This window comes from Mixophyes fleayi, chromosome 5 (genome assembly GCF_038048845.1).
Source record: "Mixophyes fleayi isolate aMixFle1 chromosome 5, aMixFle1.hap1, whole genome shotgun sequence".
In the NCBI taxonomy this organism is placed as follows: Eukaryota; Metazoa; Chordata; class Amphibia; order Anura; family Limnodynastidae; genus Mixophyes; species Mixophyes fleayi.
Window position 1 is genome coordinate 276,631,005 of NC_134406.1, and position 15,443 is coordinate 276,646,447.

Sequence of the window (15,443 nt, forward strand, 5' to 3'; positions counted from 1 at the left end):
AGATATTTGTTAGAAACTGACATAATGGTTGAGGTAAGTATAGTAGAATTACATAAAATGAAAAAAAAACAAAATAAATATAAACTAGTGAGTAGCATGATGGAATGTCACAATCATATGTGTATATTCATTTCTATCAAAATTATATCCACTGTGAAAAAATGTAAGTATCGATTATGGAAAAAAATGTTAAAACAAACTACGTGTTAGTTGTTGTTTTATATTTATTTCCTATATTATATATATTTCTTAAATTATTTATTTGTATTTTTTAATTTTTTAAAATTTCTATACTTTTTTATATATATCTTTTCTCTCATCTCCTATATTTTTTGCTTTTTGGAATTGTTATTCGTTTATTTCTCACTTCTTATTCTTTATTTTATATTGTTTATTTTCTGTTTATCGTTTAATATTTTTCATATTTTATTTTCTGTTTTTTTTATTTTTTTATTATATTTTTTTATTATTTTATATTTTTGTATTTTTTTATATTTTTCCATTTATTTATTTTTTTACTTTTTTATATCCTTTATTCTTTTAGATTTTTATAGATTTTTATTCTCCATTTATTTTCCCATATATTATTTTTATGTTACTAATTTGTGATTATTAGTGTATTTGATATATCCATCTAATAGAATTAATCAAATGTAAAGTGTGAATATAGATATCTCAGATGTGCATGTGAACCTGAATATCTAATAATTATGTATAAAGCCTTGTGTGTAATATAATAAGGCAAATGTGCAAAAAATGGGAAACAGTTATATTAGATACTATGACCCACTAAAGTGTATAAATATATCCAAGTAGATTAAGGACCAATACTATTGGTCAGGTGAAAAAAAGGGAACAAATAAATACAAAAACAAATATAAAGAGTGAGAATATATATATGTATATTAGGGTCTGTGCTAGAGTGAGTAGGTTTCTATGATGGAATTAGTCGTCAAATTCAATTGACCATGGGTACATTACCAATGTACTATCGCAAATTGCCCTCAGGTGATTCATATATATCACAAAGAGTCCAATAGTGAGTATATGGCAGAGATATTCAATATGGGATATATAAAGAATAATAATAATAAACAAATGAAAAAGCAAACAGAAAAACAAAAATAACAAAATTATTAGTATCAGAACGAATATAAACCGGACCTAAATTGTGATAGATCGTTGATACAACAAATAGGCCATTAGGATATTATGACTTCTTATTCGGTAAGTATGTTATTGTTATTGTAATCAAAAAGTATGTTCTCAAGATGAAATTCAGTATCCATTATGAAATGAATATGTTACCTCATAAGATACAGATGCATTAGTAGTGGCATTGCTTGCTCCTACAGAAAACTAGCATAACTAGTATTCTCATTTAGGCCAAATGGCATTATAGAATTCAATAAGAAAATCCATCGGCTTTCCCTCTGTAGGAGCTGTTTGATAACATCACCCCCTCTGATACCCATCTTAATTTGTTCGATCCCAAAAGCTTTCATGTCATGGGGATTTCCTCCATGTTTATGGAGGAAGTGACGTGCCACTGATGTCAGTTGTTTAAATTTATCTTTATCTGTGGGTGCATTCCTGATTGAACCAATGTGTTATAATAGTCTGTTTTTTTAACATTCTGCTAGTCATGCCTACGTAGATCAAATTACAAGGACATGTAAGAACGTATATCACACATTTGGTAGTGCAGTTAATAAACTGTTCAATTTGATGTTTATTCCCATATCTGTCAGAAATGTCTCTGGTTCTTTCCATATAAGAGCATGCTTACAATGACCACATTTATGGGATCCTTTAACTGATGGAATTAGGGTACCCATCGAAAAGTGACTTCTCACCAATTTGTCACCTAGATTAGGTGATCTACGCCAGCTAAAATCAGGTCTTGGCCCCAAATTTTTAGACAAATCCATATCTGATAGGAGAATAGGCTAATGTTGTTGTACAATGTTTTGTATCTCCTTCCATTCATGGCAAAAGTTGCCTACAATTCTAATTTTCTTGTCATTCTTGGGTTTGATCTTACCATACATCAATTTACTCCTATCTTTAATATTAGCCTGATTAAAGGCTCTTTTAATGAGTCTTTTACTGTAGCCTCGTTGCACAAGTCTCATACTTAATTCTACAGATCTTTGCTTAAAATCAGAGGGGTTGGAGCAATTGCGTTTTAGTCTCAAAAATTCTCCCTTGGGTATGTTTTTTATTACAGGTGGGAAATGGGAACTTTCGCTATGTAATATACTGTTGGTCGCTGTTTTCTTGCGGAATAGGTCGGTAACAATTCTACCATCTGGCATTTTCCTGATAGTCAGGTCTAAGAAATTGACATGCTTCTGGTGCATTTCATATGTTAGATGTAAGTTGTTTGGGTTGTTGTTAAGAGTTTCTACGAACTCTACAAACATTTCTTGCTTGCCATTCCACATAATAAGTATGTCGTCTATATAGCGCATCCAAACAGTTATATTATCAGTATATCTGTTCAGTTGGTCACAGAAAACTGTCTCCCTCTCCCACCTGCCCAAGTAGAGATTGGCAAAAGTGGGGGCACAAGCCGCCCCCATTGCCGTCCCTTGTACCTGTAGGTAAAATCTGTTGTCAAAAACGAAAAAGTTTCTCTTCAGTATAAATTCAAGGAGTTCGATCAAAAAGAGGCTAAATGTGGGGTTGTCATTGGCCTGTAAGAAGAACTTGACAGCATCAATATCCACTTCATGTTGGATGCTGGTATAAAGTGACTCTACATCCATTGTGATGAGCCAAACATCTTGTTCCAAGGTGATACCATCTAAAAGCTTAAGGATGTCTGTAGTGTCTCTTACGTAAGAGGGTAAGGAAGTGACATAATCACGCAAATGTAAATCAATGAAAATGCTTGCTTGTTTGGTCAAGCCTCCTATACCCGAAAGAATTGGTCTTCCGGGTGGTTTAATGGCATTTTTATAAATTTTAGGCAATAAGTATATTGTTGGTATTTTAGGATTGTCAATGCTTAAAAATTCAAATTCTGATTTCAAAATCACTCCACTTACAAAAGCTCTTTTGATCATTCGATCATATATAGATTTGAAATCATTCAGAGGATTAGAAAAGAGTAATTTGTAGCATTGTTTATCTCCTAGTTGTTTCTGCATTTCTTCCTTATACAAAGTAATAGGCCAAATCACTACATTCCCACCCTTATCAGATGGTTTGATAACAACATCTTGCCAAGATTGAATCTCTTTAATGGCTCGTCTTTCATCTCTTCTCAAATTGTCCCATTTTCTATTTCTATTCTTCATGGATTTGAGTTTTAAGGTATCTAGATCTCGTGATACCATATTCTCAAAAACTTTTATTTGTGGACTAATATTGTCATGGGGACAAAAAGTGGATCTTTTTTTACATGTAGGTCTAGAGGTTTGGCTAGATGTAATTTCCCTGCCAGTTTGTTCCTCTAAGAGATATTCTAAAGCAGACAAAGCTGTGTTATCTTCCTCCTCCAGATTCACATCCCTTGTTGGTATTACCGGATTTATACTAGTATCCACTTCTTCTGAAATAGATATTGGGATACTGAAAAATCTATCAGTATCTTCTCTGGTACCCACAGAGGTATTTGCACTGGTTTCTTGCAAATTAATAGGCTCATTTTTACTAAAGAATTTATTCAAACGTAGTTTCCTTGTGAAGAGGTGGAGGTCTTTTTTCCCATCTAAAGCGATCAAAATTGTTCACTGGTGAGAACGTTAGACCATAACTTAATAATCTTATATGTGACTCATTTAAAATTCTATCTGACAAGTTGATTACCCGTAGGGAATCATTTATTTGCCCCTGTATTTTCTGTTGTATTGATAATTGCCCTTCCAGGGAGTTCGTGAGCGGTCGCGTAGATTTCTTGTGTCCCCTCCTAATACGTTTGTTCCACCGGTGTCCTCCCCTAGAGGTCTCTGAGTTTCCCCTAAAAAAGTATTCTTGTTGGTATTTCTCCTGGTTCTAGATTGAGTTCTACTCCTATTGAAAGGGTTATCATTATCATTATCTGAAGATTCTGATGATTCAGGACTAATGGATATATTTCGTCCTGTTTTGGCAGTGGGATAATGTTTCCATTTAAAGATGCGACCATTCGCATAATCTCTTTGATCGCGATTAAATTTGGATTTTTTCCTTTCAATAAGGTTATCCTCAAGTCGATCCAAATCCTGTTTGTATCTTTCATATGTCTTCTGAAATAAGTCTGTTGTTTCATATTCTTTCAATTTGAGACTAAGTTGTTCAATACCTCGTGAATATGATTCTAATAGAAGATTGTCATGCTTTAAAATAATTTGCATTAATTCCTTAGAGCATTTAAGAAGAGCCATTTCCCATTCTGACTTTAATTCCTTAGTGGCTAACTCATATGTCGGGAATATCTTAGGTCTCAAGCCACGTGGAGTGATCATTTGTTTTATATAATTTTCAGTGGTGGTTATATTCCACCATGTTTTACTTTGTTTATGCATTAGTGTTTTTAATTGGTTTAGATCTTCCAACCAGGGATCGTTATTAGAGCTGGTGTTAGCTATATCTTGATAAGGGAAAATGGATCCCAAATTGTCTTTCCACTTATCACACCTTTTGCTGAGATCTACTCTTAAGTTAAACATTGCCATTATTAAGTTATACAGGTAAAGGTGGAATACTCGTAACTTGAGAACAAGAATTGGGAAGATACTTTAAAGAGGTGGCTCACCTGTTAGGTAGGGGTATAACAACAGATGAAGCAATAGGTTAAAGCCTAATTCGTATATCAACCCAAAAGTTGGTCAGTGGCTATTTGCTGTCTTTATAGGTGATCAGTGTTGTCAGATAGAGAGTGAGGTATCTTATATCGTATGAGGATTGGTCGCCCAAAGTATTACAGTATACCCATGTATAGGTTTCTTGTATAATAATACAAGTGGTATATCAAAAAATTATTAGTCAAGGATTAAGTATAACAGACTAAGCGGTATATTTACTAAGCTGCGGGTTTGAAAAAGTGGAGATGTTGCCTATAGCAACCAATCAGATTCTTGCTGTTATTTTGTAGAGTGCACTAAATAAATGAAAGCTAGAATCTGATTGGTTGCTATAGGCAACATCTCCACTTTTTCAAACCCGCAGCTTAGTAAATCTAGCCCTAAGTCTTTATTCACTATATAAGTTATCACATCTGTGCAGGAGCTAGAGTCTGAGTATAGACACTCAGTAGAACATATGATATCATGGGGAAAAATGGGGAAGGGATGACAGGAAAAACCGCTCCGCACAAGATAGTACCCTACCTCACTAATGAGTATATATTGTTATGTGAGTGCCTGTTAGCCATTATGCAATGTGTTATTTTGTTATTATAATTATAACCGGGCTTGTTCATCAAAGGGTTTTTAGCTGACAGGAGTTGAACCCAGTGCGGTTTTCTGCTGCTGCAGCCCATGCATTTCCAGGTTCTACGCGCTGTGCAGTCAGACATGCCCCTCTGCCTACCACCGCTATAACACATTGGTTATTTGAGTTACTGACGCCTCCCTGTCAGCTTGAACCATTGCGCACCGTTCTCTGTAAACTCCAGAGGGGATCAGCACTTTCTGAGATGATCAAACCACCCGGTCTGGCATCAACAATCATTCCACGGTCAAATTCACTTGGATCACTTTTCTTCCCCATTTTGGTGTTTGGTCTGAACAACAACTGAACCTTTTCAGCCTGTCTGCATGCTTTTATGATTGTGTTGCTGCCACATGATTGGCTGATTAGATATTTGCATTAACGAGCAGGTACACAGGTGCTTCTTGGCCTTTTGGCTAAGAGTAGGTGTACATGCCCATGGATGCAGTGGGGCTTAAAGACACCCCCCTGTAGGCGATGGGCCGTCACCTGGTCCTCTGGCCAAGAGGCCGGCTGCCTGGAGCCCGAGTTGCTACATGCCCAAAAATGCATTGTGGAGAGAGGCACCTGTGCACAGAGTAAGGCCCTCTGCACCTTTAATTTTCAGGCAGCACCATTTTTTTCGCCCTAGCCTGTTGGCCGAGTGCAAGCATCATTTTTATATTTCCGTCCGAAAGGCTGGGGCCTTATGGCACTTATTTATTTATTACACTTGGTACCAAGCACTTTTTGATTATGTGTTTTTGTTTTTGCCACATTTGGTAGGGGTTTGGGTATAGGATCTTATGGGCGACCCTCTTTCCCCAAGTCATCTGAGGCTCCCTCCTTTTGGAGGGAGCCTTTTATGTCGGTGATATAAAGGGGCCCTCCCTAGCTTTAGCAAAGGAGGGACTGAAGATCCCCCTTTTTTTTCCCCTCTCTGGGACCTTTTGGCTTCTACGGGATGGGGAGGCACAGGGCCCTTTCCCTTTTGGGAAGGGTCCAAAGTCCCAATTCCCCAGCACAGTTTGCACTGCACCGGGTGATTCTGAGTCATGTACCTCGGAAATAAAAAATAATAATAATAAAAAAAAGAGTAGGGTGGTATTGGTTCACATTATGAGAGGGGGTCTCCATGGCCTCCACCCCCCCCCCCCCCCCCCCCGCTCTAGTGGGAGCCTGCTTCTAGCTGTATTGCTGGTTAATGATTGGGGAGAGGAACTTCTTTAAAGAAATGTATATCTATATATTTAATTAGACATTGTAACAATAAATGACAGTATGAAAGAAACAGTACTAGACTCTGGTTTAATGGGTTTATTGCGAGCTCCTGCAGATGGTATGGATCTCCTGTGCGAGCTCCTGCAGATGGTATGGATCTCCTGTGCGAGCTCCTGCGGATGGTATGGATCTCCTGTGCGAGCTCTTGCGGATGGTATGGATCTCCTGTGCGAGCTCCTGCGGATGGTATGGATCTCCTGCGGATGGTATGGATCTCCTGTGCGAGCTCCTGCGGATGGTATGGATCTTATGTGCGAGCTCCTGCAGATGGTATGGATCTCCTGTGCGAGCTCCTGCGGATGGTATGGATCTCCTATGCTGGTGCAGATGTTTTAGAGGGAGGTGCAGAAAGTATAGGGTGCTGGGTCTTCTACCTGGTTGGTCTGACTCACAGGTCCAGTTCTTACCTTAGTCATCTGATACGGTGTAGATGTCCTGCTGCAAGGAAGCAGTGACCAACAGTAGAGGTCGTCACTCTCTGTAGAGATCCATACGTCCCAGCTGGAGCTGGAACGAATGGGTCTCTACAGAGAGCCACAACCTCTCCTGTTGGTCACTGCCTCCTTGCAGCAGGACATCTACACCGTATGGACTGGGGGACAAGGAGTAGACCAACCAGGTAGAGGAGCCTGCACCCTTTCTGCTGATGGAACATGCTATTATATGGGAACTGGGCCCTCAACCTTGATAGCAAGGTAGGGCCTCAGGATTAGCTCCATAGTCTCCATCATCCCTCTTGTGCAGCTCCTGCAGTTGGTGGTAACGGTCGCGTATGTCTGCAGGAGCACATAGAAGAGCAGGAGCAGGATGCCAGACAGGAGCAGCAGCTTGCAGGACCAGCGCATGAGCTTGCAAATGATGTTAAATAGCAATCTGAAAGAGAAACTATGTTATAGCGATGAACAGTTGCAATCATTTTGAAATAATAATAGGAGAATAATTTACCTCAGTCCTGCAATGCTGCTCCTTTTCTGCTCTTTAAGTTTTGCAGCACTTTTCATCTGCAGTTGCCGCTCCTGAAGGAAAATCAAAGAAGTGGTGGGATTATGAGGAGTACGACACAAGATCAGCCACTGAAGTTAGGGAAGTCAGAGTTGGCCGGCCATGCTACGATATTGACCATTTGGTCCCATATTGCAGCAAGTTGCCCCAAAATGAACAGCACATTATTTGCTAATAATCCAATTGAAATCAACTAGTTCAATATCCTGCATGGTTAGGTGTGTCTGGTCATCACCCAACTGTACTAACAGACCCTAGTGTAAGCCAGAGGTAAACTGGCTGCTTGGCCAGAGTGCCTGGATCTTGGCCACAATTTTGTTGATGGTGGTCTTGCTGCAATGTACGCCCAGCTTAGAGAGCTTACAGCCTGTAGGGAAAAGAAAGAGAAGTCCTTCCTCGTGGTAATGACTGTAACCACCAGGTATCATGCTAATCACTGCCATTGCTGGCCTCCTGCTCCACGTCAATGCACTATACTAGTGAGAGCTCTGGTGTGGTGCAGGAGACCTGGTGAGGTAGGGTCAGAGCACGTATGTTATTAGCACACAGAGCGTCTTAGCTATCTGTCCCTCTCCTGGGATGGGAACCTTTCTTTCTGATAGAAGATGTTTAGTAGTAACAAAAGATGACCTGTGACAGAGGTGGCAGGTACAAATGTCTTACTGCTGACAGTAAATATGATGTCACTTTATATAACATAGAGTAAGGGGCTGATGACATGGACTCACCAGTTCAGCCTTCACAATCTCTGCAGGATCTTCCGCAGCCTCCTCCACAGGTTTCATCCTGAAGGACCAGAAAATATTATTATTTAAACTTATGTCTTCTATTCACAAGAGTTACTGACACAGTCCATGGTCATAGTTCCTATCTGGAGGTTTCTCTTATACGATTTTTTTAATGTAGGATGAGCAACAATTTAACAGTATGTAATAGATATTTCTGGAGTTTTTAGAAAATTACAGACAGAGCCTGAATGCAATTAATAGAACAGTATAGACAGATCCTGTCTGGAGTCACCAGTACAGGACTTAAAGACTTCCTGATATTTCTATTGCAGTATGGACAGCACTGATTATATACACAAATGTTCCTCTTTAGAACCGTATAGAATGTATGTGTACATGGAATAAACCATATAGATACTAACAGAGAAGGTGCTTCTGGCTGCGGCTGCCACTCCCGCAGGTTCCTGTTGATAATCTAGGGAAAGAGACACAGAGTGAAATAAATTATACACAACAAATCTTTAGGACAAGTTCCACGGGACTCTGATAAGCCGGCCACAGTCTGTCCCCGCAGGTTATTACCAGGTTACTATACATTTTACAGCAGAACGAGAGAAAATAATTTCATGGAAAAATTAACAAATTGGTCTTAATAAAAAAAAATATATTTTGATTTGGTCTAGAAATTTGTCTTGAAGAGTTCATTTAGCAGCAACTTATATAGAACATGAAACAAGAACCCACTCTGATATTATGCAGGATTACAACCATATAAATATCACTCAGGTCAGACATCCAGTATGATCTCTATATCTGATATATCAGATACTGGAACGTGGACCTATTGTGGGACAACCAATCCAGACTATGAAAAACGTTTCGCCATTGATTACACAAAAACTTTAAGCGACAAGTCCCTGTCTGTGCTGTGACGCCCCGTCCTCCTTTACGCTTTATAATTTTTGCTGGTTTTCAGCAACTTGTTGTCACTGACTAATCCTAGTTTCCCCATTGGCCAAACTAAACTAAACGTATCCCGTGTTTTAGGTGGGTAATCACTGTCACCACCAAGCTCCATCAGCAGCCTACCAGGAGCCGCTTACACTTCTCTGTGGGGTGTAGCTGCTGCAGCACCTCTTTGCTGGTTGCTAAAACCTTCTGACCGTTTACATTGGATTGGTACTGCCGGGTAGATGAACGCAGGTAGACAGGAGATGGAATAAATGGTAAGTTGTTGGTCCCAGAACACAGCTGGATTTTATAGATGGAGCAGAATATTTCTCACCCAGACTGACATTATTTTGTCCCTGATGTCTAGCACCATCTACACTGGGCCCCCCAGATCTCTACTGGACCACTGGGTGAGTGGAATCCATAAGTGTTATACACAGAGGTGGATGCGGGGGTGTATATGGGGGTTTCGCCATATCGCCACTTCTCCTACTGTTTATACATAAATACATTACACATTTACATGTCTGTACACTTTACACTGGGCACACATGTAATAAACACAATAAAATATTTCCGGCAGCAAAGCACCTGCTCCTCCATCCCGCCCGGCTATCAGTTACTACATACATGAGTCCATGTTATTTACTGGTCACACAGCTGTGTCATGTTCTCTCTGCACCTATGAACTGAGTGCCGTGTAAAATGTACCCTCAGCTCTGAAGTGACGGCACCACGGGTACTGTAAGCAAAGCCACCACCTGAGCGCCACCTCTTTATAGTAACTGTTATACTGTACCTCCTGCTCGGTGGCCAGCAGCCGCAGCCTGGTGAGCCTACTCTTCCGGAGATCATTCTCCCTCATGTAGCTGCTGAGCTGCAATAGAGAGAATTACATTTAGATCTGAGTATATGAATACGTAGCGCACACCATATTGTATATTTGTGTAACACGTTGTGTAGTGCCCTCTCCTCGCACAAAGGGGCTTATTTGCAGGGTACGGTTATGTTGCTGCGCCGCTGTGTCCAAGTTTCTAGGAGGCTTTAATGTGTAGATCTTCTCTTACCATAAATCAGACTATAAATGAACAGAATAAGTGCGGATCGTTCCCTGTCACTGTATTACATTATTTTTCAAACAGAAGACTACGTAGGGGATTTTTTGGACGGAGTAAACGTAAGACCACCTGGATGTCCGCTATTTTATTAAACAAATGACAGAATTTGACCAATTTTACTGTAACACTGTTTTACTGTAGAATTTTACTGTACAACTATTATTATATCTGGAGTTCTGTAGCATATTCTGATGTGATATTATATAAATATCTACTTATATATCACCGCAGCCATTTATTCCAGAAATTATGACTTTTTCATGCTACTAAGGCCCAGTGTGGGCATTAGATGGAGGAGACAGATTCAGCGCACTGTCTTGTAGGATAACGAGAACGATGGGCCCTGATACAATAGCAGTTAGGATACTGGGGCAATAATCCAGAGGACAGAGGGTCTCCATGCAAACTGCTGTGGAAGACCTTGAAAAGAGATAAATAAAGCTCTGGGTTGAGAGCATAGTTAGTTGTCTACTCTCCCGAATTTCGGGGAGTCCTCCCAAACCTCCTGGACCCTGTAAAATGTTGAAATTCACAGCATTGAATAGCGGGGGCAGGGCTTAATCGTGTCATTAAGTCCCGCTATTCAATGCCTTGAATTTCTGTATTTTATAGTAGGGGCGGGACTATAGTGACGTAGCGACATCGCAACGCCTCCTCCTACCGTCAGTCACATGGTCTGTACTCTGGATCTCCTGGATTACAGATTTAAAAAGTAGGCAAGTATGGTTGAGAGTGTTTATGTTCTATGAAATTGGGAGATATTACTACTTGATGTGTTTATATTAATACACCCGGGGTGATTGCTGGGTATATAATACATCCGGGGTGATTGCTGGGTATATAATACACCCGGGGTGATTGCTGGGTATATAATACACCTGGGGTGATTGCTGGGTATATAGCACACCTGGGGTGATTGCTGGGTATATAATACACCCGGGGTGATTGCCGGGTATATAATACACCCGGGGTGATTGCCGGGTATATAATACACCCGGGGTGATTGCCGGGTATATAATAGACCCGGGGTGATTGCCGGGTATATAATACACCCGGGGTGATTGCCGGGTATATAATACACCCGGGGTGATTGCCGGGTATATAATACACCCGGGGTGATTACTGGGTATATAATACACCCGGGGTGATTGCTGGGTATATAATACACCTGGGGTGATTGCTGGGTATATAGCACACCTGGGGTGATTGCTGGGTATATAATACACCCGGGGTGATTGCCGGGTATATAATACACCCGGGGTGATTGCCGGGTATATAATACACCCGGGGTGATTGCCGGGTATATAATACACCAGGGGTGATTGCTGGGTATATAATACACCCGGGGTGATTGCTGGGTATATAATACACCCGGGGTGATTGCTGGGTATATAATACACCCGGGGTGATTGCTGTATATATTACAGTAATAAAGTGTGTGGACAAAGCTTCAGTTTTGGTCTTATGGGACACTTGCGAGGAGAGAGTGCACCACGGCTGTGACTATCATCACATTGGAATATTAAGTGATATAATGATGGACTGACCAGGCTTGATAGCAGCTCCTCTCTTCCTTCAAGGATGTCACATTTTCTCTCCTGTCCAGGGAATAATGCAGATATAAGGTCAGTTTTAGAGTGAAAGAGAGACAGAGAGAGAGTGACAGAGGGCGAGAGAGAGAGAGACAGAGGGTGATAGAGAGAGAGAGAGAGAGAGGGGGTGATAGAGAGAGAGACAGAGATGGAGAAAGAGAGAGAGTGACAGACAGTGAGAGAGAGACAGATAAATGTATGTCACACTTTCCGTACTTTTATTTTTCAGTACAGACAGTGGGCATCACATTATTAATCCCGTCTATAATGTGATTAGTAGGAAACTGAATCTGTACCGTGAGTCAGTTTCCAGCCGTTCGCATGGTGAGGGATATTAACCTTTTAGTGTCCCACTGCCATGCGGATGTCGGAGCAGGAACTGATGTGAACGTACACATGAAGATATAGCGTGGGATCACGCACAATGACATGTCACACACATGGTTCATAGTATCACAATGGCCACATTCCAATCATACCTCCCAGATGTCCTGATTTAGGTGGGACAGTCACGAATTGACGCCACTGTGCCGCCATTCCATCAGTCGGCACGTTTGTCCCCAGACAAGTTGGGAGGTACGCAGCAATTTTAGGGGTTTGTTAGAGGAGGGGAACTGGAGGCAGCCTAATGCTTAAGAAGCGCTTAGCACGGCCCCAGAGACCGTCACACGCACCTCAGCCGGGCATGACCACTCCGTGTCGTGATTACCGCTGTACGTGTATGTTTGGGATGTATACAAATGGTTATAGATAGTTGTCATACCAACTGATGCTTGATCCACAGTTCTTCTGCCTCCACTTGCCGGCTCTCCCCCAGTTGTTTCCACAGGGTCTCAAGCTCATCATTATTCGACCTGGATAGACAAGTAGAGAATACATTCTTATTTACCTGCTTATTTAATGTACACTAGTGCCAGACAAACGGCCAGGCATACTCCGATCTGTGAGCAACAGGAAAAGGGATCCGTGGCTACAAATAACTACAGGTTGTGAGTGTGACAACTATGGGGGGAGGGCCATGACAACACCACTAGAACTTTGAAAAAAAAAATCCCACCCCGACCATAATAAGGGATTTCCTGTTTCAGCCGTTACAGGCATCACAGGACGCACCAGATTGGGTGAGTGCAGGTACGTTTCATTTTTTTCTTTTATTATAATATAATATTAGCTTTTTGTGGCGTTATCACTTTAATGTCTGCTGAGAATACAAATGTTTCCCCTTTGCGATAAGAAGAAAATGGGTTCAGAAACAGCACGTAATAGAAATCATCTCTGTAAAGAGCGAATGATGGAATATTTACATTTAATAATTCACATTCAATGCAGTTTAAAATGTGCAACATAAAATAAAACAAATATTTAAAATTACATATAGGAAAGGAGAATCTACACTGGGCAGTGGGCTATATATTATTATCAGGGAGAGGACAGGTCACTGCCTCCCACAACTTCCACAAAATCATCTAATTAAATACTCTGTGCTGCTGGGGCACCTGCTCCTTCTACTATATAATTCTCAGTCTGTGTCTTCCTGCTGCCTCCATTCCCATCCACACATCATGTCACTGCCCCTGTCACATGCAGCCCTGTCCTCACTAACACATCACTCATCTCCTGATATACTCTGTGCTGCTGGGGCACCTGCTCCTTCCACTATATAATTCTCAGTCTGTGGTTTCCTGCTGCCTCCATTCCCATCCACACATCATGTCACTGCCCCTGCCACATGCAGCCCTGTCCTCACTAACACATCACTCATCTCCTGATATACTCTGTGCTGTGCTCTAAACATTAACAGGTTCTCTAATACTTATCACATGCACCTTCACAATTAGACCTCACCTCATAACTCCTGTAAACAGCTTTCAATTGAGAGACTTATGAAAAACACAGCTGTGTGTTTGACTTCTTCGCTCTCTCTGAGCTGCCTCTCTGCACTGTCCCTGGGCAGTGTGGTCACTCACTATGAAGTCAAGTGTGTGATGTCACAGTGCGTGATGTCACCAGGGCCTGTTGAAAGAGGCAGACCTGATAAAATAAGGACACTGCTGTGGCAGATTATAATGGGGGGTGTTTAGGAGCTGCCCATCCAAGCTCAGTTGTGTAAGAATGACCTTGGAGTGTGGAGCTCAGCCCATGTTCCAATAAACATGGGGATATGTTCTTAATGTGGGCAGCACGGTGGCTTAGTGGTTAGCACTTCTGCCTCACAGTTCTGGAGTCCAATGGGGCAGGGACTGATGTGAATGAGTTCTCTGTACATTGCTGCGGAATCAGTGGCGCTATATAAATAAATGGTGATGATGATGATGAATGTTCATTGTTGATGTGAAGGGGTTGCTGTATTTCCTGATGACAATGAAGGTTCAGGAAGGGCCCACAGTACATATTATGGAATTCAGAGTGAGACATATGGAGTGGGATGACGTTATCTCCACCCAGAGCCCACAGGGTTTAATCCACCACATTAGAGAACTCTATATGGGCCCATTCCCAAAGGGGAAGGAGAACTATGGCCTCACCCATATGCCCCGGCAGTCCCTGGTTATGTAGGACAGTCCCCACCAGAGTCGTGGCTGGGTAGAAAGGGGGGCGCAGCTAGTTTTATGATGAGGAAAGCAGAAGGAATGATTATCAATGATTGGGGAGTGGGGATGTCTGACAATAAACATCGTTTACAGACTGCAGACTATGAGGGGTGTAATACATTTCCATTTGTCCCCCTTCACATAAGAACACTCCTACACTACGGCATTTATTCTGGGTTTTGGAACTGCCCCGATAAAGGCACTTTTTCAGGTATACAGATTCACCTGTGTATGGTGGAAAGAGAAACATCCAAACTTGTAACACTTTACTACATCCCCCCTCATTAATTTCCACTACTTTTACATCCTTCTAATATCCTGCTCTGTTATCCTTCTATATAATGTCAGACATTGCTGCTTTTTCTACCTCGCTTCTGGCAGACCCAGGGGGGCCTCTTGATGCTGGATTTCATTCCTTCTAGCAGAGGCAGCTTACTGGGGAAAACAGCTGCTTATTAATGATAATAATCATGAAAACGTGTTCTCACCATTAATGTAAATGTGCTAAACATGGACTTCCGAGTCCTTCTCGATGGTCATACCTGGAAACCGGAGCACCCAGAGGGTAGAACATTCAAACTTCACACAGATAAGGCCCTGGTTGGGAATTGAACTCATGAGCCCAGCACTGTCCCACCGCGCTGACCCGATATCAGCCATCTCTTAGTATCGGATACACTAGGGACATTTATTTACCAGAACACATTAGGGATGTGCACCGGCCACTTTTGGTGTCTCGTGTTTTGTGTTTTGGGTTCGGATTTGCTTGATGTTTTGGGT

At 41.3% G+C, this 15,443-nt stretch overlaps 1 long non-coding RNA gene across 1 annotated transcript; it reads right to left on the reverse strand.

Annotated features, from left to right (window-relative positions):
- Nucleotides 1–8,238: 8,238 nt before the first annotated feature.
- On the reverse strand, nucleotides 8,239–10,217 carry LOC142157922 (uncharacterized). Its single transcript, XR_012692697.1, has 3 exons — nucleotides 10,162–10,217; nucleotides 8,834–8,886; nucleotides 8,239–8,469 (listed from the first exon to the last, which is right to left on the reverse strand). It is a non-coding gene; the product is annotated as an uncharacterized LOC142157922 (long non-coding RNA).
- Between the last annotated feature and the right edge of the window lie 5,226 nt (nucleotides 10,218–15,443).